The following is a 27257-nucleotide window of genomic DNA, read 5'->3' as shown; positions in this document are numbered from 1 at the left end:
AGGCATTCCCTGTCACTGGCTTGTCATTGGATTCAGCGCCCTTAGGATAATCCAGCATCATCTCATCAGGGGATTGTCAGTTTAATTGTATCTGCAAAGACCCTTTCACCAAATGGTCATCTCCACAGGCCCCCAGGATCAGCTCATGGGTCTTACTTTGGGGAGGACCCACCCTTTGACCCACTGCAGTCATAAACCCAGAACCGACCTTTGCTTGGTAGTACAGTGGCTGAGAATGCAACTCATGAGTTCAAGTCCTGGCTCCGGCCACATAGGGCATGGCCTTGCTTCCTTGTGCCTCCATTTGTTCATCTGTGAACCTCACAGCTTCCCTGTATGGGTTCAATGAGCCAAGACACATGAGGGGGTGCAGGATGTATCTAGCACATGGTAAGTTCTCAGTAAATGGTAACCAGTCAACCAGTAATAATCAAGTTGCTTCCAACTCGTGGCGACCCCAGCGTGTCAGAGGGGAACCTCACTCCAGAGGGTTTTGCATGCCTGCGTTTTGGGTAGGAGATCCACAGGCCTGTCATCTGAGGTGCCTCTGGGAGGACTCAAACAGCCAGCCTGTCAACTGTTTGTACCATCCTGGAGCTGTTCAGTACCTGATGGCGGGGATGTACTGTCGTCCTCATCCTCATGATTATTCTCTCTCTAAGCCTCTCAACCATCCTCTGCTGTGTTATAGGTCATACTGTTAGCATCATTTCATAGATATTCTTAGATGCAGACACTGAGGCTCCAAGAGGTCAAGCAACTTGCTTGCCAACGTTGTGTTGAATGTTGAGGATGTGATAAAACCAAACTCACCATCACCCAGTTGGTGCCCTATAAGACCAGGTAGAACTGCCCATATGGGTGTCTGAGACTGTAACTCTTTACAGAAGTAGAGCGCCTCATCTTTCTCCCTCTGAGCCTCCGGTGGTCTCGAACTGCTGACCTTGCGTTAAATAGCTGAATATGTACCCACTACACCAGGGCCTGATGGAACTCACAACGTCTGAGTAAGGAACATCTGGGCCAGAGCCTGCTGCTAGGAGCATGCTGGGAATCACAGATTCCATGTTGCTCACCTACACTGGGAGGCCTGCTGCCACAGCCCCAGGCACCACCCTGTCAGCATGCCATCCATTCATCAGCAAGTAGCTCCCTGAAACACTAAGACCCTAGGGGGTGGGCAGGACTCCAAATTGATCCAAGTGCCCTGGGAAAAACAGTTTCCCAGAATAACTCCAGTCCTATGAGTTTCACTTGCCAGCAGCAAGAACCACCTGCCAGTTCTCTACGCGACAGGCTGCAGCAGAGTGCACCCAGGGCAGGCAGCTCAGGGCTTAACCCTGCACAGAGGCATCTGTGGGCTCTTGGCACCCCTGGCAGGCCCAAGCAGCTCCCATGTAGTTGCCAGGTAAACAGAACCTTTCTGGGCATGTTGTTCTCACCTGGCAGAGATGCACCCTGAGGCACCTGAAGCCATTAACAAGTGTGGTAATTGGACTCTGATTTCCTCTTAAAAATTTAATGTATTTAAAGTCCATTTCATAAATCTGCCAAACAGCACAGCTACAATGAGCCTTTCCTTCACACAGCATCACAGGAACCATGAGAAATGCATTGGTCCTCCGAAAAGTACATCCATTTCCAATGCAGAAGCAGACGAAGGGAAATTTCCATCATCAGAGGATTGATCTGGGCGATATGGTTGATCTCCCTTTTATTGAGCACTCTCACGCGTCAGGTGAAGGGTCATTTTTTAACATCATCACATTAAACTGCCTTTAATATAGCAGGCCATGCTGAGAATGTTAAAGAAAGAGAAAATGATTCTGTCCCCCGCCCTGAAAAAATAAAACCATTTCCTCGCTTCTGAGGCCTCCTCTGAGCCTTTTCCTGGCAAGGCCTCTCCTTTCCTACATACCAGCTTCAGGCAGGTGGGAATGACTGCAGTTTCCACCTGGAGGCACCGTCTGTCAGTTTGTCGCACTGTGGTGCTTCACGTGTCACTGATACTGGAAGCTGTGCCGCTGGTATTTCACATGCCGGCAGTCACCCATGGTGGACAGGTTTCAGCAGAGCTTCCAGACTAAGACAGACTAGGAAGAAGGACCTGCCAGTGTACTTCTAAACTAACTGGCCAGGGAAACCCTTGAGACGAACAGCAGAACACGGTTTGCTGTCGCCTTGGAAGAAGAGCCTCCCAGGTTGGAAGGAACTCAAAATAGTGGAGTTGACCTTAATAACATGGATTGAGTGAAACCTTCAGCACCTTCCATTGCTGGTGTGGCAACTGAGAAGAAACAACGGCACATTTCCACTGACAGTCAAAATGCAGAATGTACAAAGTATGATCTAGAAAAATTGGAAGTCAGCAGAAAGGAAATGGAATGCATAAAGAGCAATCCTAGGCATTGGTGATGGGCATTTGGCACTAGACGGTCATAAGGTGTGCTATATCAGGAATGACAAGTTTCCGAGGAATGGTGCTCCCTTCATCATCAAAAAGGACATTTCAAGACTTACCATCAAGGACAGTGCTATCAGTAATACAATAATAGCCTATAAGGATGATCAGTTAATAGGACTGTAATTAAAATTCACACACCAACCACTAGTGGCAGACGTGAAGAAAGTGACTAATTCTCCCAACTTCTGCAGTCTGAACTTAATCAAACATGAAATCCAGAGGCATTGATAATTACTGTGGATCAGAATTTGAAAGTTGGAAATGAAGAAGGATTAGTAACTGGTGAAAATAACATGCAGGAGATCACATGATAGAATTCTGCATGGCACGGCTCATCTGCTACAAATATATTTATTAATCACATGAATGATGTATATACACCTGGACACTGAAGAACTGAAAACCCAGACAAACCCATCCCACCGCTGTCAAGTCCATTCTGACTCCTGCTGACCCTAGAGTGCCGCATGGTCCTACCTCGATACGATTTCCAAGGCGGTAAGTCCTTACAGACGCAGACTGTCACATCTTTCTCTTGCAGAGGGGCTGATGGGTGCAAACCACCTACCTTTGGGTTAGCAGGCAGGTGCTTTAGTCCTCGTTCCACCACAGTCACATCCTGGGGATGATGGGGAAGCTCAATCTCATCAGTCAGAACAAGACCAGGGTCTGACTACAGAACAGAACATCAACTACACATATGTAAGTTCAAGCTGAAAAATAACAAGTCCTTGAGAGTCCAAGTTTAACCTTGCATCTATCCCACCTAGATTTAGAAACAATCTCAAGAAGAGGTTTGACTCAACGAACACTAGTGACGGAAGACAAGACTGGTTGAGGAATGGCACCAAGGACATCACGCATGCGGAAACCAAAAGGTCGTTCCGAAGACACGGAAGAAAGCCAAGATCAAACCCGGGTCAGAAGAGACTTGCACTTGAATGTAGACGAGCTACAGTGAATGGAAGAAGGGATGACGTAAAGGAGCTGAACAGAAGCTGCCAAAGGGCAGCTTGAGAAGACAATGTTTTATAATGAAACGTGCAAAGACCTGCAGTTAGAAAAAGGGAAGGACACACTTTCTCAAGAACTGACGGCAAAATCAAGCCTCAAATGAGAGTGTTGAAGGATTCTGTGGGCAAAATCTTGCTTGGATCCACCATCACTGCTCATGGAAGCAGCAGTTAAGAGAGCAAAGGCGGTATTGCACTGGGCCAGTCTGTGAAAAATCCTCCTAAAGCGTTGAAGAGCAAAGATGTTCCTTGGAGGATTGTTATGCCCTGGCCTAAGCCATGCTATTTCCACTTACTTCAGATGCGTGTGAAAGTTGGACAGTCTACGGCCATACCACCTGAATGCGCCCGATCTCATCTGAAAGTTGGACACTGAATAGGGAAGACAAACGAAGAATGGGCACTTTTAAATGATGGTGCTGGAGAAGAATAGTACAAGTATTAAATTTGTCTTGGAAAAAATACAGCCAGGATGCTTCTAGAAACCAAGACGATGAGACGTTGTCTCGTGTACTTAGGACATGTTAGGAGAGACCAATCCCTAGAAAATGATAGCTTGCTTGATCAAGCAGAAGAGCAACAAAAGACAGGAAGACCCGTAAGAGGATGGATCAACACAGTGGCTGCAAGGATGGGCTCAAACGTAAGCATCCTGCATGTGGCGCAGGACTGGGCAGTGGCTCCTGTTGTCCAGCAGGTCACTCTGGATCGGGACAAACCTGGCAGCACAGAACAGCAACAACATGGGCAAAATATTAGTGCAGAAAACATAAAAAAGAAAGCATAACTAGTTCACAGCGTCACTGAACCAAAAAGAACATTTCAGCATCCAACCTCTCCCGGGGCACTGAAGGGAGATGGCACTGAAGGGAAAGGCCCAGCCTCACTGAAGGCATTGGCGAAAAGTAAGGCGTGGATGCACACGTCAGTGCCCATGTGTCTGTGGTAGACATTTAAAGACAACTGGCTTGCCATCCATTCCAAAGGGGAAAAGGGATCAAAGCATACCATGATTATCACAGGCAAACAAAATTTTGCTGAAGATCATTCAAAAACTGTTACAGTACTACATCAACAGTGAACTGCCTGAAATCCAAGCTAGATTCAGAAGAGAACATAGAACAAACAGTGTCATTGTTAATGTCAGGTGGATCTTGGCTGAAAGCAGACAATGCCAGAAAGATATTTACCTGTATTTTATTTACTATTAAAAAGCATTAAACTATGAATGATAACAAATTGTGCATAACACTGGGAAGAATTGGCATTCCTAAATACTTCCTTGTGCTCTTGTAGACCCTTTATATAGCCCAAACGGCAGGCATTTGAATGGAACACGGGGAAACTACAAATTATGTGGTTTAAAATCAGGGAAAGTGTCCATTGGGATTATATCTTCTCCTTTTCTTGGTAAAAGGACAGGTTGGAATAATTGAACCCCTCAAGCTCTGGTATTCTTTGGTCTTTGACTCTAGATCAATTCCAAGTCAGCATGTCAAAAAGATAGACATAAAGAAAGGGGTCTCAGTGTGGCAAGCCTCGCTGAGGCTGGGGACCAGGAAAGAAGTTTCTGCTAAATTTGCGACTGATCCCCATTCGGTCTACTTATTCTCAGGCAGTGAAGTGGCCACCTTTAATCTGCTCTGATTGGCCCACTGTGGGGGCCTCATGCATGTCCAATATGGTGGCGCCCATTGGTGGTATGAACTGTGAGGCGTTCACTGCGTTCCAGGAGCTACTCAAGGTGATGAGGACGATTGATGACAGAATAGTACACAAATTAAACACTACAGTTCCAACAGCTTTATTTGCAGGGGAAAATGATGCCAGCCAAACCTCTGTAAACAACTCTATGAGTCTTTGATGGTAGCTCATCAAACCTGGCAGTCTTTGATGGTAGCTCATTCCAGGGAAAGAATCATAAAAAAATTGTATAGTTCAGACCTCAGCAGTAGTAAGAAACCTACAAGAAGAAAAGAATTTGGATGATTTAACATTATTAAAGCAACTTAGAACAGACCAAGTTGAAATGGATGCAGTCAGAGCTGACCACTGATGAAGTAGTACATGACAGGAGCTGGAAGGTGTTTAATGAACGCTGCCGAATTCACTTCAAGCCTCCAAAGAATGAACAGTGCAAGAGAGAAGCTGTTTTTTAAAGGACCAGGCCATCTCATACGAGCTCAGCACAGCAGACATCAACAGGATGGGCTTCCTAGAGTGATTTCTGAGCCAAAAGTCGAAGGCCTTTTGCTGATATCAGACCCACTAAGCCAAGACCTCAAACATGAGTGATTCTGATAATTACAGAGCTATCAATTAGTATCGTATACCGATTCTGTGAAAAAAATGTTTTGTAACTATTAAAATAATTTTCTAGGGGGAAAAAAGTATTGTATCCTCTCACCACACTTGCTCTCACCACCTCTGTGCTGAACAAGTAATCCAGGCTGTGCTCTCTGAAGAAGAATGCAGCATTGAGATAGAAAGACTGATTAACAAGCTGAGTCATACAGATGGGACAATCTGCTGACTGGCAACCTGGACGACCAGAAGCACTTACTGATGAGGAACAAAATCCCAGCCTTCAGCACGAAGTACACTGCAGCATCAAGAAAACAGAAATAAGCGGCATGATAAACTCAGAAGAGTTCCAAGTTATCAAGGATTTCAATTCACATGGACCAATAAGCAACACCTCTGGAAGCAGCAAGCCGGAAATCAAACGCATGCGGGGAATTGGGGAGCAAACAATGAGTGCGGGAGTGGGGAGGGAGCATTAGAACTGATTGTGATGATGTATATTCAACTCTTTTTAAAAGCAACTCTGGGAATGTATGATATTTGAATTTTATATCAAGAAAACTAAAAATTTAAAAAAATAGAAATCTAACTTGACCGATGGTTACTGTGGGTGAAAGAGAAAGAGCGGTTGCTTAGGGGCATTGAGTTTATGTTAATAAAATAATTGGGTAGAATAATTTGGAAAAGGTTATCAACAATGGTTGCGCAACACGAAGAGCATCATCACTGGCACTGAAGTGTACATGTAGAGGTTGTTGAATTGGAGAATGTTTCACTGTGGATATGTTTGCCACAATTTAAAAAATAATTGCACTAGTAACAATGCATATAAGGCAGAAGAAAACGTTCCCAAAAGGATGTGGTGATGGTTGCACAACTCTCTGTGGTGTGCTCGAACTGCTGAATCGTGTGCATGTGGATGCAGTGCCGATAAAACGGCTGGAAACAAAATCCAACGCCGTGTGACACTGGGCAAATCTGCTGCAAAGACCTCTTTAGAAAAGGTTAAAGAGCCAACAGGTCACTTTGAGGGCTAAGTTGCTCCTGATCCAAGCCATGATCTTTTCAGTCGCCTCATCTGCTTACAAAAGCTGGACAGTGAGTAAGGAGCCGTAAAGAAGTGGAACCTCTGAGTGATGCTTGATGAAGCATGAAAGTCCCATGGAATGCCAGGACAACAAACGTCTGAGTGGAAAGAAGTAGAGCAAGGCGGGGGAACTTTTGAGCATGTGATCAGTCCCAGGCCCAGTCCCAGTCCCAGTCCTGGGCTAAGGTCATCATGCTCAGTGAAGTAGGGCGTCAGCAACAAAGAGGAGACTCTCCAGAGAGACACCATGGCTGCAGGGATGTGAGAATGGGGCAAGACCTGGCAGGGCTTCATCCTGTTGTCCCTGGGTTGCTATGACAGTAGAAGCAACTCAGTGGCACCACCAACAGCAGCAGGCACCTTTGGGCATATGGGGTCATGCTGGGCAGCCCATGATAGTAGGGGTCCTCACGAACCACTCATGGCCCCCTGCCCACTTCCCCAGGCCCGGGATTTGTGTCTCTGCGAGAACAGGGCAGCAACAATATGGAACTTGGGCCTGGGATGGGATAAAGGCAGCTGCCCTCTGGGGTGAGCTGTGGCTAGGCGTCACCACCTGAGATTAGTGAGAGCTAGTGTGCCACCAGGAGGAGCAGTGTGGCATTAATGGGCACCCTGCAGCTGGGAGCCCAGCAGCCTCAGTTCCCCACTTGATTCCAGCCTCTGCTGTTGGCATGTAGCATTAAACCCCTTCTCTGTTGCCCCATCTGTAGTACAAAGGGGTAGACCAGGTAGCCTGGGGATTGTTGCTAGCTCAGGCTGTCTGCATTCTGCTTGGGTAAGAGAGGACAGCCCTGAGCACTCACTCAGACGCTATCCTAGCCACGGTGTGACCTTGATGGAGGTCCTTCTCCCTCTCTGACCTCAGTTTTCTCCTGTGACCATAGCCTTGCCTAGCAAGATTTTCCAGGTGTGTCCATCACACCGAGCTCACTGCTGCTTCCCTCCTCGCCCCACAGCATGTGACAAAGGAGCAGGAGCTGGACGAGGACCTCCTGGGGTGCTCGCTGGGCGATCTCCTCCGCTTCGATGACTACAACAGCGACGGCTCCCTGACCCTCCGAGAGTTCTACACCGCCTTCCGTAAGTCCGGCCCAGGGGCTGCTTTGGGCCCCAGGATGGTGGCAGGTGGCGGGGCCTGCAGCATGCTCTCGGTTTGCTCACGGTTGTTTCCTTACAGAGGGGAAAAGCGGTTGGATTTGATTTTGCCACAAGCCTGTCTTTAAGAAACGAGGAAAAGAGACACTATGGGGGGGTCAGGAAATGAGTGTGCCCCCTTCCCTTTCTGAGAAAAGCCCTGCTCCTGGCATGTGAGCAGACCCAACTGTTACTCAAGCATGACCATGAGGCTGCTGCTGGGCAAGTGGAGGCTTCCGTGGCCGCACATGGGGGAGGGAGCAGGTGGGCGGGCCAGAGGGGGCAGATCCTCAGGAAGGACCAGGGTCTTGAATGGGCAGGGGCAAGTGGAGCAGAAACTGGAGAATCCTAGAGAAAAACAAAAAATAGACATGCAATCTGAAAACAGAGGAGGCCCTCCAGGTAGCCCTCCAGGGTCCCGAGGAGGTGTGTACAGGAGTAAGTGGGCTGTCCTCAGACCTAGGCCTGAGGGACTTTGCTTAGACAGAGGTGGGACAAGTGTCCCTAGAGATGAGAGATGGCTCCAAACAGGCATCAGCAAGGAAGGGTGACAGGGACAGTGTTGTGTCCCAACATGGGGCTGGATGGGGTCATTCTTGGCCACAGGGAACTAAAACATCTTCTTGGGGTGTCAGCATTCAGGCTCTGGACACAGCAGGGAGTACGCATGCCCCCATGTAGCATGCCCTTAAGTGTGCCTTACAGGTTCAGGGCATCTAACTTTAGGGCCTGGAATTTGAGAGGTAGGTATAAGAAGTGCCGTGGGGCATTGAGCATCTGCACCCAAGTCCTGGCATCCTCCTCCCTCTCCCCATCCAAGAGCTGCATTTTCCAGAAAGGTCTTTCTGCTTCACGTTGACCTTGTCTTAAGTTGTTGTGATTCCAAACATTCACGAGCCCTGAGAGGGAGCCCCGAGGCGCCGTTGGTAAGAGGGGTTCTTGTGGCGACTAGAAGCAGCACTTGAATGGCACCAGAGGAGAGAAGCTAGCATGACTCCTCCCCAGGAGGAGTGTCTGTGAACTTGAGACAGTGTTGCCGTTCCAGTCCAAAGTCTACTGCTGAGGACCCAAGTCCAACTATTAGCTGGGGAGCTTTGCCTGATATTCTGTGACCATGCCTGGTCCTTCATCCTCCTCCTGCCCTCCGCCATTAAAACTCACATCTGCTGACAGTAGTTTCTAGTAAGTCGTGGATGACAGGTAGGTTTAACCAGCTGCAGGTGGTGATTGCTTGGTGGATCAAGGAGCTTGCTCCCTGGAATTGGTTTCCAATTTTTGGAATATGTGGAAGTATCAACAGATCCCTAGAGTCGGCTCATGAAAGCCAATAGGGAAATCTTCTGAACTTTTGCAAAGCAGTTGTCAATCATCTGAAGCTCACTGCCATCAACTCTTAGCCTGCAGGACAGAGTAGAACTGCCCCCTATGTGTTTCCAAGGCTTTAAGTCTTCACTGGAACAGAAAACGTCATCTTTCTGCTATGGAGCAGCTGGTAGATTCGAACTGCTGGCCTTTCAGTTAGTAGCCCTATGTAAGTAGTGGGTAGCACACTAAGGCTACATGGAAAGGATTGACAACACAAGCATTCACACCATAAAGGGCTATCACAATAGAACGTTTGTTCAGAGAGCTACCTGTTACACTTTGGCCAACACACCACTGGTCCTCTCTCCTATCCTCAGTCTCCTCTCCCTGCACTGTCCCCTGCACCCCCCTCCCCCAAATGGGGACCCTGGGACAGCTCTCATCCCAAAGGATGTGAACAAGAAAAGAAAAGAGCAGGGAGGCAGCAGATTGAGGGAGAGCTGTCCACCAAGCCAGAGAAACAGCAAGAATAATTGATTCCCGTCCATCAGTCTCAGGCCAAAGAGGCAGCTATTGGCTTTACTCTCACGGAAACAGAAGCATTACTGTTGCCCATAGTGAAAGGGAAGGCCTCGCTGGCTTCCCTCATGAAGGTCATTAGAACCACAAGTCCCATGGGAAGGGAGGGATGCCACCGCTTCACCTCCAGCCATATGTTTCATGCAGGGCAATGTGATGTCTGCTTCCTTCATTCCTGGTTATTATTTGAAAAGCTTCATGATGATCATTTTTAAGGCAAATTGGATTCTGCTGTCGCCTTGGACTTGTTTTGAACTGGGCAGCCAAACCATCCTTCACAGCACAGCCCAAATAATAGATATGCAATAAAATGTAAACTCGCGGCCATTAAGGAAGCCACAAAATCCATTCACCCAGCTATCAAGGCTTGACATGCAGCCACTCGGAGCACTGGAGGATCAATGGTTTTTCAAAGTCGCCGGAACTCTCAACGAAATTCCCATAGCCCGGGAAATAGATTTATGGTTCAGTGAATTTTAAATAGGTAATTGAAATGAGACATATAGGTACAACGTATTATCCAGCAATCGATGGGCATTAAAGAACACTTTCCAAAGCCCGGAAAGGAACAGCTCACACATTTCCACAACAACATTTTGGGTTTCATTTTTTTTTATGGCTGGAACGGACCAGCTGGCTGAGACTGAGACAGTAAGACTGGATTTTCTAGTCTCTTGTTTTCACCCGAGTCACTGGATACGAGACCATGTGGGTCCGTGGTGGGACCCCAAGCTCAGCAATAGATTGGAATGCTCAATTAAGGAATGTGTCTGGGGCATTTTCCCTCAGAGAAGCAGTGGGGGGGGGGGAAGTTTTCCCAAATTCTGGCTTCACCTGCAGCTGGCTGGCCTGCTAGCCTGGTGTTTGCCACAGTCTAAAGCCAGCAAAGGGCAAGGCCAGGAATCATGTGGCTAAAGAGACCATGTTGGGCCAACCCCCACCCTAGCTCTAAGAACAGGCAGGCCCCGGAGGAGGGATCGAGAGGGCACCAGGGTGGCCATGGCTTGTTAGCCCTCTCTCTCAGTCCGTCAGTCAGGCGCAGAAAGGCCCCAGACGCCCAGATCCATCCTGTGACAGGAGTGAAATAGGAAGGAGTGGGCCACCCTCCCTTCTGCCATGTGTCACCCAAGCATTCTCTTCAGGCGCCTTCAGCGGCCCCCCAGTGCAGTGCGCACTATGCAGCAGGGGCCCCGGCTCCAGGCCCCCGGTGAGCACGGAGCTGGCAGTCTCTGTTCATCAGCACATCTCTCCTTTCACAGGCTGCTCAGCAACGCGCTGTCTCTGCACTCCCCTGAACGCTCACGTTGGGATCGCAGGGAAAACATGTTGCTTAACATTAGAATTTTTCTCTTGCCTTCAATTCATTAGAAGTTTGCTCTGCGATTTTAGAAAGATGCTTGTCCTTTTAATTAATCCTGTGAGAGCAAGCCCAGCAAAGGTGTGGGATGCAAGCGAAGGGGCGGGTAAAGGGTTTCACCGGCTCCAGGAGGCGGGCCTGCGTCAGGAGGGGAGCTGGCCGCTGGGACCCCAAACCCCTCCCTCCCCTCTGGCCCTTGTCAGCCACAGGCAAGGCAAGCAGAAAGCAAAACAAGGCTTCCATCTGATCCGGGTACTGCCTCCAGGGCAACTCCATGACCAGGAGAAGCAGGGCCCTGGTTGGCTGTCCTCGCCATCCTGCCATCAAAGGCAAGGCCATGCAACCGCACTGTCCCCGTGGCTATCCTCCCACATGTGCCCGGCACCAGTCGGTCTCTCCCACACCTCTTCTTGAAGAAGACTGCTCTGTGAGCTTGCGGGGCCGCCCACCTCAGAACCACATCTGGCAGCCTAGAGGGAACCGGTGGGTGCCATCCAGATGGTTTCTTTCATTGATAATGGGCTCTCCGAACGCCCGTTGTTATGTAGTATAACAACCGTTAACCTTGTTCGTGTGCCAGCACAAGGCATAGATATCTCCATTTTATAGATGAACCACAACTTAGCAGAACCAGGACTCTTAGAACCAGTTCGCGGATTTATTTCCACTCCTTTGACAGCTCATCAGCACTCGCCTGTGCGGAGGCCCTCACTGTCCCCACAGCAGACTTCCCCAACTGCAACCTTCAGCCCAAGTGTCTCCTCCTCCAGGAAGTCTTCCTCGATTTCTCTTCCCTCCACCAAGCCACACCCACCACCCTCTGGGTGCCCTTTGGGTGTGCTGTAGACTTCAGAGTAGTAAGGCCATTGGCTATTGGTTAGGAATGTGAACTTCAGAACCCAAGACCTGAGCTCAATCCCTCTGCCACTCACGAGCTGTGTGACTTCAGGCAGTCCTTTCACCAGAGGTTAAGCTGGGCCTCACTGCCCCTGCTGGAAAATGGGTACTGGTTTCTAGGAGGACTGGTGGGAAGAGAGCATCAGCCAGGCCCGCCAGGCCTCGTGTGGCTGCCGCAGCATCCAGACATCCCTAATCCACTGGATGAATGAACGACTGGGACGTAGCGTGACCCCTGCTGCCCACAAGGGCCTAATGTTGCCTTAATGAAGACAAAATCGGCTCATCCCATTAAGTTCCTTCCGGCTCCCACGGCCACTAATTGGCCATTGAGCCCTCCTCAGGATGAGTGTTCTGGTGGCCGCCTGCCCTCCCGGCTGCTTAATTACCTCCATGCCGACAACTGTGTGTGGAGATAAGGCTCCTGCCCAGGCTGCTCCCCAGCCCCGCTGCCACAGAGCCCAGCCGGAGGCTGCTACAGCGCTTCCCCCAGGAAGTCTCTGTGCAAATCCCTGCACCCGGGAAATAATGTACTGGCATAGACCTCAGGCCTGGGGTTCCTCTGAGCTTAGCACCCAAGACACAGCAGCAGGGCCCACTGAGCTGCCTGGTCATATCCCTCCTGTGTTACAACGGCAAAGCCAGACACCTACAAACAGGAAAATACAAGCTGAGGCTTTGAGGCCTCCAGCCACAATCTGCCTGGCTGAAAAAGGAAGAACCTGTTGGCTCTCGGGCCTCTAAGCTGGGCCTGGCAGGGCAGCTGTGCACAAAGCCACAGCTCGGCTCCCCTACTCAAGTCCATGCCAGCAGGGGGAAGCAGCCGCTTTCCCAGGGCCCCGTGCCTGAGCACCGCTGCTGCGTCACCAGTGTGCCTGCCAACAGCTAGTGTGGCCGAGGCTCCAGCAGAGGCAGGAGGACCTCGGGGCAGAGCTAGGAAGACCCTCTGACTTCTCATTGTGACAGCCATTGGTTGGAGTGCCCAGCATAAGGGGACAGGCCAGCCACTCAGAACATCTGAGACTCTGACCAGAATAAGGAGACCTTGCACGAGAAAAGGTACCTCGAAGGAGGGAAACCAGGCAGATGTACTGACAGGTGGTCAGCAGCCTCAGCTAGAGCCCACTCTGCGGCACGCTCCAGGCGGGCTCACAGCTGTAAGTGAGCAAGACCACACCGAGCACATCTGTGAGGGGCTGGGTGACAGGAGGCATCTGGGAGCCGAGAAAGCAGCCAGTTAACAAAGCAGGACTGAGCCTGAAAAATCACCAAGTGTAGGGCTGGGGACCAGGGTCGGGTTCTCTGCCTGGGGAAGGACATGGAAGTTGACACCCACAGGCTGACTTGGTGATGATCAGGCAAAGAGGGAGAAGGCAGGCATCCCAGGCAGGCAAGTGGGCCAAGTGGTCCTGAAGGAGGAGATGAGCAGGCTGCCTCGTGGAGGGATGTGGTAGGAAGATGGGATTTCAGAGGACCAAAGGCAAGGTATGTGTGTGGGTGGGGGGCCGGGGGGTGCAGGATAGTCCCTGCAGAGCGGAGCGCTGGCCTCAGCCTCAGCCTTGGCCTTCGAAGGCCTCTCTTGTTTGGAGCAGTCAGATCTCCAGTGGAGTGAGCAGGGCTGGGTGAAGTGTCCTGAAGGGATGTTCTGGGCCAAAAGCTTCTCCTTCTAGAATCTCCTTTGCTGTCTGAAGACAGAAGCCCAGCTGAGGGCAGGAGCGCACGTGCCCCAAGTGCCCCAACAGTGCTAGGAAAGCCATTGGAAGCCTCTGGGTGGGTGCTCACTGAGTGCCTCTCACCCCAGTCCCCCATGCATGGAGAGCAGGGAGGGGGGCTGAGATAGAGAGATAGTACCCACATGCCCCCCACAATGCATATATCCGGCTATGGACTGGAGCTTGGGGTCCTCACCGTACCATGGAGCCGGAGCTGATGCTTGGCTGCCCGCTTACCCTCCACCTGTTCCTCCTTGGCTGCCCACATGGGCACAGACCGTGTCTCCTCCGTCTCCCGAGGTCGGCTCCTAACAGCTACAGTGTGGGCCCAGCACTGTCTAGCCATTGTCGGGAGTGGGGTTCTCAAGCATTTTCCATTTAGAGCATCCCAGCTGGAAGCTGTCAATGGCCTCGGTGCAGAGCAATTGAATCACAGAAAATGAACTAATTACAGGTTGTTATTGAAAATCTATTATATACAAATTGCAAAGAAAACTCATTAGAATATGATGCGTTGGTGATTGGTTTAGGGCCCTTCTCTAGGAGGGAGAGGGAGGGTGGGTGAGCAGGATACCTGTCCATCACTGTCCGGCCGGGCGGAGAGCTGCCTCTACATCCACAGCCCAGCCCCATGTACCCCACAGAGAAACTCGGCATTTTGCCTGTCTGTTAGTAAACACCCCCACAACACCCAGGAATGGCTGAAGAGGAAACAAAGGCTTTCATGACAAAGATATAAAATGAGAACAATTTAAATGTCAGCCTTTTACTAGGATAGAACTGTATTGTCCTCGTAAATCTCAGTGTTTCTGCAAAGCTTGTGTGAGAATGTCAAAGGACTTCAACATGGTTTTAAGCGCTGAAGGTCACAGCATCGCTCCCCAAGCCTGCTCCCGTGGATAGCAGTGCAGTGAGGCTCAAAGGGATGGCCAGGCCACCAGGAACCCACACCTCCAAGGGGAGCTTCATGAAGCCAACAAGACCCCAGAAAGCAAGCTCAGGACAGAGGCTGCACCCCGCCCCGCCTGCCAACAGTGCCCTCATCTCAGTGGGGTGTGGATGGAGGGATGATGGCAGTGCTCGAGGTGTCCCCCTCCACCTGTTTCTGGAAGCTAACCACCCCCCTCCATCTGTGTCCCCCAAGACAGAATCCACCCAGAATTTACAGACCGGATCCTGTTGATCTTGCCTTCCCCTCCTTACTACCCAAGGCCCAGTGTGTGGGCCTTACAAGGAATAAAGTGTGTTACTAGTGTGAGGAGGAGTAGGGAACAAGGGTACAAGAGAGACACTCCACTCCCAGGGGGCCCAGAAACTGACTGAGTGGGCAGCATGTCGGCCATTCTTAGGCTAGGGGTGTTCAGAGACCCCAACACCAGGTGGTTGCTGGCAGGAAGTAGCTGGAGGATCAAGCGCTGGGGCCAGAGAGGGTGTGGAGAGCAGAGAGGGTACCCTGTCCTTGGAGAGGAGAGGGGCTCCTCTCACACACTCCTGGGGAGAAGCAGGGGCTCGGGTAGCAGATGAGCCATGGTCCTTCCTTCTGCATAGTAGTACCCTGTACTGAGCGCTTCTCCAGCCCCATAGGCCAGAGCCCAGCTCCTTCCTGGGCCTTTCCTCTTGGCTGAGGCCAGGGACAGTGGTTGGGAGGCTGAAACCAAGGCAGAGGCCACGGTACCGAGGGTGTGTGACAAGGAGAGCAGCAGAGGATGTAAGGCAGTCACAGACCCAGGGGACTGGGTGGGGTGTCTCTGAGGGCAGGTGGGACTGTTTTTGTGGGGTGTCGGGAGACCGTGGTTCCTGCTGACGGGCAGGTCAGCAAAGCAGGAGAGGAGAGCGGCTTTGAACTCTCCATGGGTGGATGTCCGTGCTGGCATGTGCTGTTGTCAGTGGCCATCCAGGCTTTCTGGCTGCTGGTAGCCTGTGCAGAACAGACGGAAGCGCAGCCCTGGTCCCTTGCCCCCTCCACAATGCCAGGCCAGAGTCCATTGGTATGGCTGTTGTGCCATTCTTCTCGTTGAGGCTGCCGCTGCTGTAAGATCTACAGCCTCGGAAACTGGAGCGAGGCGTGCTGCTCTGCTGCTTTAAACAGGATCACAGGGAGTCAGAATCCACTTGACAAAAGTATGTTTATGGGTAAGGACTGAGGATCACGGGTCCTTTTCTGGTGATTGGTCTTCGCTGATGATATGTTCAAAGAAGAGAGAGCAACCCCACTGCCATTGAGTCAATTCTGACTGACGGCGACCCTGTAAGACAGGGGAGAAGCATTCCTTAGGGTTTCGGGTACTGAATTTCTACCTTGGAGCAGACTGCTGGTGGGTTTGAACCATCAGCCTCGATGTAAGCAGTCCATCGCACAACCCACTGAGAAACCAGGGCTCCTTGATGTTTGCAAAGTAGGTGCTGAATAAACATGTGTTGATCAGATGAAAGGTTGTGGTGGGCTGGTTTTTGTGCTAAAGGAAGAGTGTCCAGAGTGGCTGAAGCAGTTGCTGGAGAAAATGAAGAGCAGGCCATCAGAGGGTCTTCTGAGAGAGGGAGGGCATCTACTCATGCGTGGCATTCGCTGGGGTCAGTGCCCACCGTGGTTCCAGGTGGTTCCAGTTAGGGGATCACTGACTTGACAGAGAGGCTCCTGAAGCCCAAAGTCACCCCTCCACAGGGACAGATCCCCACCCTGGCTCTGTGCACTTACTGCTGTCCCAGTGGGACCCAGGTTTCCCCCAGAGCTACCATTCCTCTGCCTGGCAGGACAGAGTCACCTCCTAATCCCTCTTGAACAGTCAGTGCCTGACAAGTCCTTACCAAATGCCCCATAGAGGGTCCCGGGCTAGAGATTCAGGACAGCTTTTAAAAGTTCGTGGAAACTGTGCGTCGTCTTTTAATTCCCTTTTCCTATGGACATTTTGAAACCCCTCGTAGACAGCCCAGAGGTAGGTTAGGATGCAGGGAAGTGTGTGGGCTCAGATACCACCTGGTTGTCACTCTGAGCATCACATTGGTGGCTCTGAGCCCACGAGGAACATGGAAGTTGGTCTTTCTGACTTTTTGTGTTCTTGATTAACAGGAAGAGGGAGGCCTGTGGGCAGCCTGGTGAAAGGATGAGAGAACGGCTGTTCTGATTACACACAGAGGGAGGGAAGCTTACCAATGGCCAGATACTCCAAGCCCAGGCTCAAGTCTTACCCGTCTCTCACACAGGATTTGGTGGGGCTCTGAGGTCCTCGGACTAACGGCTGGACTTGATGAAGAAGGGTGCCTCCTTTGGCCATGCAGAATGCAGGATCAGACTGGGACAGGCCAGGGCTCATCACAAGTTTGTTGAACCACAGGCTGGATTCTGGGGTGGTACAGTCGGGAAAGCTACATATTCCTGATTTATTAGTGAGCTCGTGTCTGGGGGCGGGGAGGAAGAATGAGTGCTGAGTGGCCCAGGGTCACTCTCTAGAATCCAGTGCACTGGGTCATTGTTCTGCCATTTCTGGCTGCGGTCAGGACCGTAGCACAACAGGACATCCACTCAGCATCCTGCCCACGTGTGCCTGAATCTGCCAGGGGGAGCGGGTGCGCGCGCATGGGTGCTTGAGTGCCCCAGCAGCCTGCAGGCCGTGCCCTGGAGCGCCGTCCCTCTGCAGAGGGGTACGAGCATTTTGTCTTCAGACAGGTGCTTCAGGCAGAACAACTGTACACTTGTCGGAATGGTAAATCGCATTGTGTGTGTGTGTGTGTGTGTGTGTGTGTGTAAGTATGTAAGTGGAGGGAGGACAGCACCCTGGAGGGCTCTCTCCATATCTGCAGGGAGGGTGCTTGAGGGATGGGGGGAGCAGAAGCAGGCTGCTCCAGCCTCCATGAGTGGCGTCTCTGGGCTCTCATCTCTTCCCAAATACTCTCAAACCTCTTCAGCCCAACAGCTGCTAGCGAGCGGCAAGGCCTCTCCAGGGCTGGCTGCTCCCTGGCAACCATGCTGGGGCATTCTCTAGTGTGTGCAGCCAGCATGAGGCAGCACTGTGCCCGCTGAAATGTAGGCAAGGAAAAGGGAACCTGAGGCCCGGGGAGGTAGGGCTTGCGAGCAGCCCACAAAGGCTGATGCAGAGCCCGGATTCAAAGCTGGATCCATCCGCCCGACTTCTCCCACTGAGGTCCAGATTCTGAACGATGCCATGAAGTGACTCTGGGCAGGGTAGCAGATGGACACAGTGTGGCAGAGCCTTTTCCAGGGCTGCCCACCCACAGGTGGCTGCTGCTGCTCGCTTCCACTGGAGCCTTCAGACACCTGTTTGCCTGGCCCCTTTCAGCTCGCCCCATGGAAAGGGCTCTTTGGGACAGGGGCTTCAGTTGCACAGGAGAAAGCAGGCCGCTAGGAGCAGAGCGGGTGTTCGGAACAGCTGTCTCTGTGTGAGCTGTCTTTGTCCCACAGAGCAACACTCTCTGCTCCAACACAAGCCCCTCCTCAGCTCTCACAAGAAAAAGGCACTGCTGCATCTCCTCTGGTCCGCCCTGCCCCACCTCCTGGTTGGTCTCCATCTTCAGAAGCCTGCCTCTATGCAGCGCTGCTTGCCAGCGTGGTGATGCTTGACAGCGAGTTCAAAGTCAGGAGCAGGATAGTGAGGATAGTCGGCCTCCTCCCTGCCTTTCATGTGCATTCACATGTGCTGTCCTCAGGGTGATCTTCCGACACCTTTGTATGGCTGACAGCTGGCAGAGGCGCTGCACTGAGCTCCGCTGAGCCCTGCATAGGCAGCTTCTCCATGAAGTTGGGGCCCTGTATGGGGTGGCCGGCTCAGGCCAAGCAAGCCGGACAGGCCAGAAGCTGGGCCTTAAAGCACTGTTGTGGTTAGTTGTTATTGATGTGCATATTAGAACTGCCTGTTGGGTTTTCAAGGGTGTAACCTTTCACATGTAGATCCCCCAGCCTGTCTTCCAGGGTAACCCAGATGCGATTGAACTGCCAACCTTTTAGTTTAGTTGACAAGGGCTTCACCATTGTGCTACCCAGCGACTGCTCTAAAAGGACTCCAAACCCCAAACCCAAACTCACCACCATTGAGTCGATGCATAGCGACCCTATGGGACAGGGTAGAACTGCCCCCTGTGGGTTTCTGAAACTGTAACTATTTAAAGTAGAAAGCCCCATCTTTCTCCCTCGGAGTCGCTGTTGGTTTTGAACTGCTGACCTTACCGTGAGCAGCCCAACACATAACCACTATGCCACCAGCATAATAATCCAGCATTGAGAAAGCACCCAAAGCTGGGCTAGGGCCCAGTCAACTTGGACACCTGAAGGTGCCACTAGGCAAGTGTAGAGGTGGACTCAGGAACACCCAGACTCCCTCCCTGTAGGAGACATGCTCAGGGACCACACTTGCAGCCCAAAGGGAAGGAATCCAAAGAGAAAACCCCAAACTCACTGCCTTAAAGTCAGTGCTGACTCATAGCAACCTTACAGGACAGGGCAGAACTGCCCCTGGGGCTTGCCAAGACTGCAACTCTTTATGGAGTAGAAAGTCTCCTCTGTCTCCCCTGGGTCTGCAGCTGCTGTCCAACTGCAGGCCCTATGGTTGGCCGCCCCAGGCCCCCACAGCAGCAGGGCTCCGGAAGGAAGAGAGTAGGCGGAGGGGGGGGGGGGAGCTCTGACCAGCATGCCAGGCTGTCACCAGGCCTCGAGGGGTGGGCTTGGGCAGAAAGACTGGTGGTTGGTGGAGGGCTTCTGGTTTGGAAGAAACAGGATGCGCTTAATGTGCCCTTGCAGAGGGGCGATGGTGAGCAGAAGAGGGTGGGCTTTTGACCGGGAGCGGAAGTGGCCGCACCTGCCCTCACTTCACCTTAAAGGGAGATATCCTAAACAAGGCTGTCCTGCACAGCTGAACGTATTGGGGTTTTCGTTCAGGGGACACCCCCCCCCAGCCCCGCAGAACCACTAGTCCGGTGGTGGGAGTCAGCCAGTTCACTTCGGTTCCACAGATCCTGTAGCTAATTTTCTGTTGAGGTCCGTGGTTAAATGGCATCGGCTCTCTCTAAGGTGGGTGGCTGGGCAGCCTCCTAATGTTGAAATCGCAAGTTTATGTTCATTATGCCCTTGGCCATGGACCTCTATATAAGTAGTAACCGTATGAAGTAATCAGTTACCTTTTGGTCCATCTTTTTTATGCTTAAGGCGGTTAAGGCAGTGACGTAGTTGTTACATGATTTGAATCACCCTGTTTCTCTATGGCCGTGACCTGCCTCCTGCCTCCAGACTTGCAGGAGGGATGGGAGTTGGAGGGGCAGCTTTGGAGGGAGCAGCACTTCAGCAGGATGGAGAGGGCTGGACAAGCAAGTCACTGGGCTTCTCCTTGGCTGTTTCCCTCCATTCGCTAAGTTGATACTGAAGGCATGTGCCGAGCCGGGCCCCCAGGCCCCCAGTCCGCTCGGTATTCAGAGGCTGCTTGTGCACTAGATTCTTCATACCCAGCTACTCAGCAGCCTGCCTGCCTGCAAAGCGGCCCTTACACTGGGAGGCAGAGAAGGGAGGAGGGGAAGCTCAAAGCAGCTGATGAGTGATTCTGGGTAGCTGTGGCGTAGGAGGGAGGGACTCGAGGATATCTGTCCACCTGGGTCCTGCCCAGGGCCAGATCTAGGCCCAGGAGAACCCTAACAGTGGTCGTCTCTGTGCACGCTGCTCACTCACACATCCCACTGGGATGCATGAGTTACACATACACGTGTGTTGTGACCACAGTATGAACAACTGAACACAAAAGTGGAATATGGCATTATAGCAGAATGAGATGAAGTCGATTATAAAACTCTTAGTGGATGCAGATTTTTTTAGTACATGCCACATTGTCTACAAACATAATATTCCATGCAGTTTACAGCAAAGAAAATGAGTCAGTGACTTGGCCATTTCAACACTCAATATAACATTCTCTTGACTTCCCACAGTGAAAAATTGACTCTGGCCAATTTTGCTTTAAAACAGCACAGGCTTCAGTTTTGCTGCTTGTTTTGTAATAAATGCCATCATTATAAGTGAACAAATGAAAAGATGCCACAAAAGAAAATGTAATGATCAGAAAACAAACACTAACAAATTACTGTATTTTATTTGCAGGTGGTTCTTTTATCTCTAATGTTATAATAAAAAATATTGTTTTCCATTCTTTGTTCTTACAAATTCCTCAGTGATTGTGTCGCAATTAAGCTGCCGAACAATGCCTACATTATGCATGATAAAGATAATGAATTGAGTCTTTCTTGTATCATTGTACACAGAGGGGTTTGGAGTCTCTTCCGGGTGAGGAATGGATGTTCTGTCGTGCAGTTGGTGATCAGTACCATTGGGAATATGTGTAAAGCAATTTCCTCACTGGGAAATATGCATTGTATTTTATCTTCTATTATGGAATCATATGTGCGTATGTAAAAACTGTCTTTCTCGGGCCTGTAAGCTTAGTCCTCAAGTAAGAATGAAATTGGTACACTTCTCCATGAAGGTTTGATATCAGGATAAGTATTCACTGATCTCTCAGAAACCTTCATGCATTCGTCATCAAAGACAATAGCAACACGGGTGAAGAAGGAAAAGCTACTTAAAAGAATTTAATCCACTTTGCCTGGTTTTCGGGGCCAGGCTCAAGTGTGTCAAAGATGGTGTCATTTGTGGCTATGAGGAACTGATCTCTGGCGTGCAGTGCTTCTAGAGCACTTCTGATCCTGTGCCTGTTTCTGACTAACACTGCAATGATGCTGGACTGCTTGATGATCAGTATTTAGTAATATTTGGTTTGGGGGGGTTCAAATTCTCCAGAGTCTTCTCTTACATTGTATGAAAACCCTGTTAATGACTGGGGGCCTGGGGAAAACCTATCTTTAAATTTCCTTCTGAATCTTAGCGTTTGACTTGTCCTATGAAAACATTGCAACACATTCTCCCACATACGCAACTTAAATATGTACTCTAGTATTTGCATTTTGTTGACAATGTTTCCAGCATCTCTTTTGCTCTCTCCTTTTAGTATCTGGTTTTCAGCAATATTTTCGTAGGTATCTATTATATAAGTGTACCATGTTAGGATGTCACTTGTTGTGGCAGCATGTGTTTCCCAGCATGTATTAGTAAGACATTTTAATATTTGCTCATTGCCTAAATATATTTTAAGAACAGCTCATCAGTGAGTTGTCACTGCTGTCGCTGCCATGTCATCCAGTTGGTTCCAATTCACAGTGACCCTGTGTCCAACAGAATGAAACCTGGTTCGGCCCTATGCCATCCTCACAATTACTGCTATGCACAAGTGTTATCCTGTTTGAACCCATGGTTACAGCTACGGCATCAGTCCATCTCATTAAGGGTCTTCTCTCTTTGGTTGACCCTCTCCCAAGCATGATGTCCTTCTCCAGTGACCGATTGCTTCTGATAAGATGTTCAAAGTATGTGCAATGACATCCTGCCATCTTCCCTTCTAAGGTCACAGATGTGTTTGCTCCTCTCACTTTCAATATTCTTTACCAACACCATAGTTCAAATGCGTCTATCCCACTTCACCCCTCCTTATTAATTGTCCAGTGTTCACATGCATCTGAGGCCATTTAAAAATCCCATAGCGTGGGTCCTCAACGCGATATCTCTGCTCTTTAACGCTTTAAGGAGACCTTGTGCAGCAGAAGCACCCAGTGAAATATGCTGGTTTCTTGGCTGCCGCTTCCTTGAGCATTGACTGTGGATCCGAGGACAATGAAATTTGTAACGACGTCAGTCTTTTCTCTGTGGACCATGCTGTCGTCTGTTGGTCCAGCGGTGAGGATTTTGGTGTTCTTTACAATGAGTTGCAAGCCACACTGAAGGCCGCAGCCTTTGAGTTTCATCAGCAGGTCCTTTAACTCCTCCTTGCTTTCAGCAAGCAAGGTTGTATTATCGGCATACCACAGGCTGCTAATAAGCCTTCCTGCAAGACTGATGCTTCCTTCTTCTTCATATGGCTCCGTGGCTTGGATCGTGTGCCAGTGTACAGATTGAATAAGTATAATGAAAAGACACACCCTGATGAGCGCCCTTCCTAGTTTCAAACTCTGCGGTATGTCCTGTTGGAATAACTGCCTCTTTGGCTATGAACAGGTTCTACATCATGAACAAAATAAAGTGTTCTAGAAAGCTCATTTGAGGCAATATTTTGTCTAGTTTGTTATGAGACACATGGTAAAATGCCTTTGCCTGTCCAATGAAACAAGTAAGCATCGTTCTGGGCTCCTCTACTTTCATCAAGTGGCGGTGTCTGCATTGATACCCCTCCCTCCATGCCCTCCTCCCAGTGCAGCTGGAAGCTCCGGCAGCTAGCGAGTGATCGACTGCAGCATTTTGTTTCGTTCTGTTTTTAAATTATCTTCATCAAGACTTTACTTGCATGTGATAATAATGATATTGTTCAATAATTCCTGCGTTCTGTAGGGTCCTTTTTCTTCGTAATTGGGCACAAATATTGATCTCTCTCGGTCAGTCGGTTGGTCTTCCTAATTTCTTACCACGGTGTAGGGAAGGCTTCCAGTGCCTCATCAGCTGGTGGAAATATTGCAGTTGGTATTCCGTCAATTCCTAGGGCCTTGTTTTTTGCTAATGCTTTTAATGCCTTAATAACTATGAGTGCATCCTGGTTATATGTTTGGCCAATTTGAGACTAAAGAAGTTCATTGAATTTTTCAATTTCCTCATCACTAACTTTAGTGCATAAATTTGAATAATAGTTGTGTTTACTGGGCTTGCTTTTCCATATATGAGATAGAATTGTACTTCAAGAGAGATCTTAAACTGTTCTTTTTTGACATAGTAACTAGAGATGACAAAAATATGTGTAGAGTTATTGAACAGTAGGGAAAAAAGCAACTGCTTCCAGACACTAATCTATTCTAGGTGCTACCTCCTACAAGATAAAGTGAATATGGATATTCATTTTATTCTAAATGTGGTGTGAAAATGGCACACTCATTTCATTCTAAATTTCTCTCCTGCATCCCTTTGTCATGCTGTGCCAGGTTGGCATCATTGTCATAGGACTGGCTGCGGACTTTGGAAGTCAGTTTCTCAAATTTTACCTAATTAGTGAAGTACTTGATTTGCAATTTCTTTACCACTATGATTTTTAAAGCTAGTAAATATGATAAATTATTAAGTAGATTTTCCATATTTGGGAGATATGCTTCTTAAAATAATACTTAGTTGATCTATTTGAGAAAGGTCACAAAATGAATCTAAAAACTGAAATATTAAGTTATACTTATTTCACTGAAAATAGTTCATGAAACTTTATCACTTACTAAATTTATAAGTACTTTATACACTGATTTAGATATATATATATATTTTTTGGATTGCCCTTTCCTGCTTTATAATATTTTGAGATATAACCTGCCAAAAATGGACCAAACTGAGCAACAAGTTTACATAAACCACCAAAATTTCCATTTTGTGGGGACCCACACGTCATTTCTTTAAAAAGACAGCCCACATTCAGTAATTCTGAAAATGACAGCAACAACTCATTGCAGACAGCTTTCCAATACCACTCTTCATTCATTTGTATTTTCAGCTCATAAATTAAGCTAAAACTGGGTCTCCAGTTTAAACACAACCAAGCTCAGTGTGTCTTCATGTTTATCACTCAGGATCGAGTTGCACTAATCACTACATGAATCCATCACAAATGAAGAACTAAATAATTTTGACCTGAATAATTACTAAATCAAGCAATATCCAGCCCCTACCAATGGGAACTACAGTAGCCCTTTATCAATCGCTTTGCACTCTGGAGATATGGAGTCTTGTTTATTTACCATATAGAAATTTTTGGCATGAATTTTCAAATGATCCACTTTGATGTTGACAATCACTTGGCCCTCTTTCAATCCAACAGTTTACATCATTAGAGGGGAAAAAAATCCACAAAGAAGGAACTATATTTCTTTTACTTATGGGTTCTGCAAATGTGACAATTTCAGACTCTTAAATAGTTGTACTTTTACACTATTATTAGTGTTTTTTAAAAACACAGGAATTGAGGTATAATTGAGAACAGATTTTGTTAAATTTGTATTACTGTTAGTAATTTCAACACTAGTTATATACAAATACAATTTGTACCCATTAAACTCAAGCATTCAATAGAAGAAGCTTGTTCTAATTCACTGTGTTTTTAAGAGGAAGTTAATTGTAGAATGACCTTTAGGGATTAACAAATTTTTAAAATCATTTTATTGGGGGCTCGTACAACTCTTATCAAAATTCATATATACATCCATTGTGTCAAGCACATTTGCACATTTATTTCCCTCATCATTCTCAAAATATTTGCTTTCTATTTGAGCCCCTGGTATCAGCTCCTCTATTTTTCCCCTCCATCCTCACCCCCACTCCCTCATGAACCCTTGATAATTTATAAATTATTGTTTTGTCATGTCTTACACTGTATGACATCTCCCTTCACCCACTTTTCTGTTGTCCTCCAGGGAGGGAGTTATAGGTAGATTCTTGTAATCAATTCCACCTTTATACCTGACCTTTCCTCTACCCTCCCAGTATCAACATTCTCACCAATGCTCCTGAGGGGTTCATCTGTCCTGGATTCCCTGTGTTTCCAGTTCTTGTCTGTACCAGTGTGCATCCTCTGGTCTAGTCAGATTTGTAAGGTAAAATTGGGATCATGATAGTGTGGGAGGACACACTTAGGAACTAGAGGAATGTTATATGTTTCATCATTGCTACACTGTACCCTGACTGGCTCGTCTCCTTCCCGTGACTCTTCTGTAAAGGGATGTCCAGTTGTCTACAAATGGGCTTTGGGTCCCCACTCTGCGCTCGCCCTCATTCACAATGATAAGATTTTTTGTTCTTTGATACCTCATACTTCATCCCTTCAGCACCTCATGATCACACAGGCTGGTGCTTCTTCCATGTGGGCTTTGTTGCTTCTGAGCTAGATGACTGCTTGTTTATCTTCAAGCCTTTTAGACCCCAGACACTATATCTTTTCATAGCCAGGCACTATCAGCTTTCTTCACCACATTTGCTTATACACCCGCTTTGTCTTCAGCGATTGAGTCAGGAAACTAAGCATCATGGAATGCCAGTTTAATAGAACAAAGTATTCTTTGGGAGTAGTTGAGTGGAGGCCCAATGTTCATCTGCTACCTTAATATTAAACCCATAAATATACTGCGATAGTTTATTGTGCCAGCCTGGCCGATAAACACAAGTAGGATTAACTGAAAGGCAGAGGGATAAATGGTTCGGTGAGCCTCGCCTTGCTTGTTCTGTGCCTCAATTTAAAGGGGTACACTACCTGTGGGATGCCTAGCCTGTAGACTGTGTCGCTGTAAGTTGAGGCACCTTTAAGCCCACATGATTGGAATGTTCATCTCTGGAGCTGAGGGCCAACAGTTGATGACAGTTGGGGACCTGCCTTGCTGTTTGCTGCCTGGGTATATATAGCCCAGCTCTCTCTACAGAAGGGGACTGGCAACTGGCGGCTCTCAAGCCTTAAAGGACTGCTAGTGTCTCACTGTTTTATAATTTAACTGTTAATTTCTTGTATTATCTATCTGTATATGATTTAACAGTTCAATTCTTGTATTATATATTTATCTTTATAAATATATTTATATATAATTACTAGCAATCTGGCTTGTCTCTCTAGAGAACCCTGTCCAACACATATATGCACATAGATCTAGTTCCCCATCATCATATATAAATATATTTACATATGTACATGCCTGTATTTAGAACTCTATAAATGGTCTTTGCCTCCTAGTTCTTTCTTCTATTTCCTTTTACTTTCTTCTTGTCTCACTATCATGTTCAGCCTTCATTTGGGTTTCAGTAATTCCTCTCGGTTACATTGCCCTTGATCAAGCCCTACCAGGCCTCTTACAGCCTCCTCAACATCGATTTTGAATCACTTGTTTTTCCCTTGTCCTTGGTTTGTAACACTACTTCCTTTCCCCCACCACCTCCTCTCCCATGTCCCCCCCAGAACCATCGGTCCCATTGTTTTCTCCTCCAGATTGTTTATCCCGCCTATCTTATCGAGATAGACCCGAAAAGAGAATAATATGCACAAAACAAGACAGAGCAAAACAACAACAGCAAAAACAACAAAACAAAAAATCTAATGACAAAAAAAAAAAGAAAAGCCTGTAAATAGTTCAAGGTTTGTTTGTTGACCTTTAGGAGTGTTTTCTGGTTGAGTCTGATGGATTGGCACACCCTGGACCCAAAGTCTAGTTTTGGTATTCCCTCAGGACTTCCTTGCTCTGCTCCCCTTGCTGTTCCGTTGCACGCCCTTAGTGTTTTGCCTTGGTGTGGTGGGGTCAGATCAAGCGCAGTTCCCACACTGTGTCTCCAGTGTTGTCCCCAGTAGGGTTATGGGTC

General features: G+C 48.6%; 1 pseudogene; it reads left to right on the top strand.

The window, feature by feature from the left end:
• Nucleotides 1-5158: 5158 nt before the first annotated feature.
• Nucleotides 5159-27257, top strand: part of LOC142440119 (protein MIX23-like) — a 79769-nt pseudogene continuing 57670 nt past the window's right edge.

This window comes from Tenrec ecaudatus, chromosome 2, assembly GCF_050624435.1.
Source record: "Tenrec ecaudatus isolate mTenEca1 chromosome 2, mTenEca1.hap1, whole genome shotgun sequence".
In the NCBI taxonomy this organism is placed as follows: domain Eukaryota; kingdom Metazoa; phylum Chordata; class Mammalia; order Afrosoricida; family Tenrecidae; genus Tenrec; species Tenrec ecaudatus.
The sequence above is the reverse complement of the archived record's forward strand: the minus strand, read 5'-3'. Positions and strand labels throughout refer to the sequence as shown.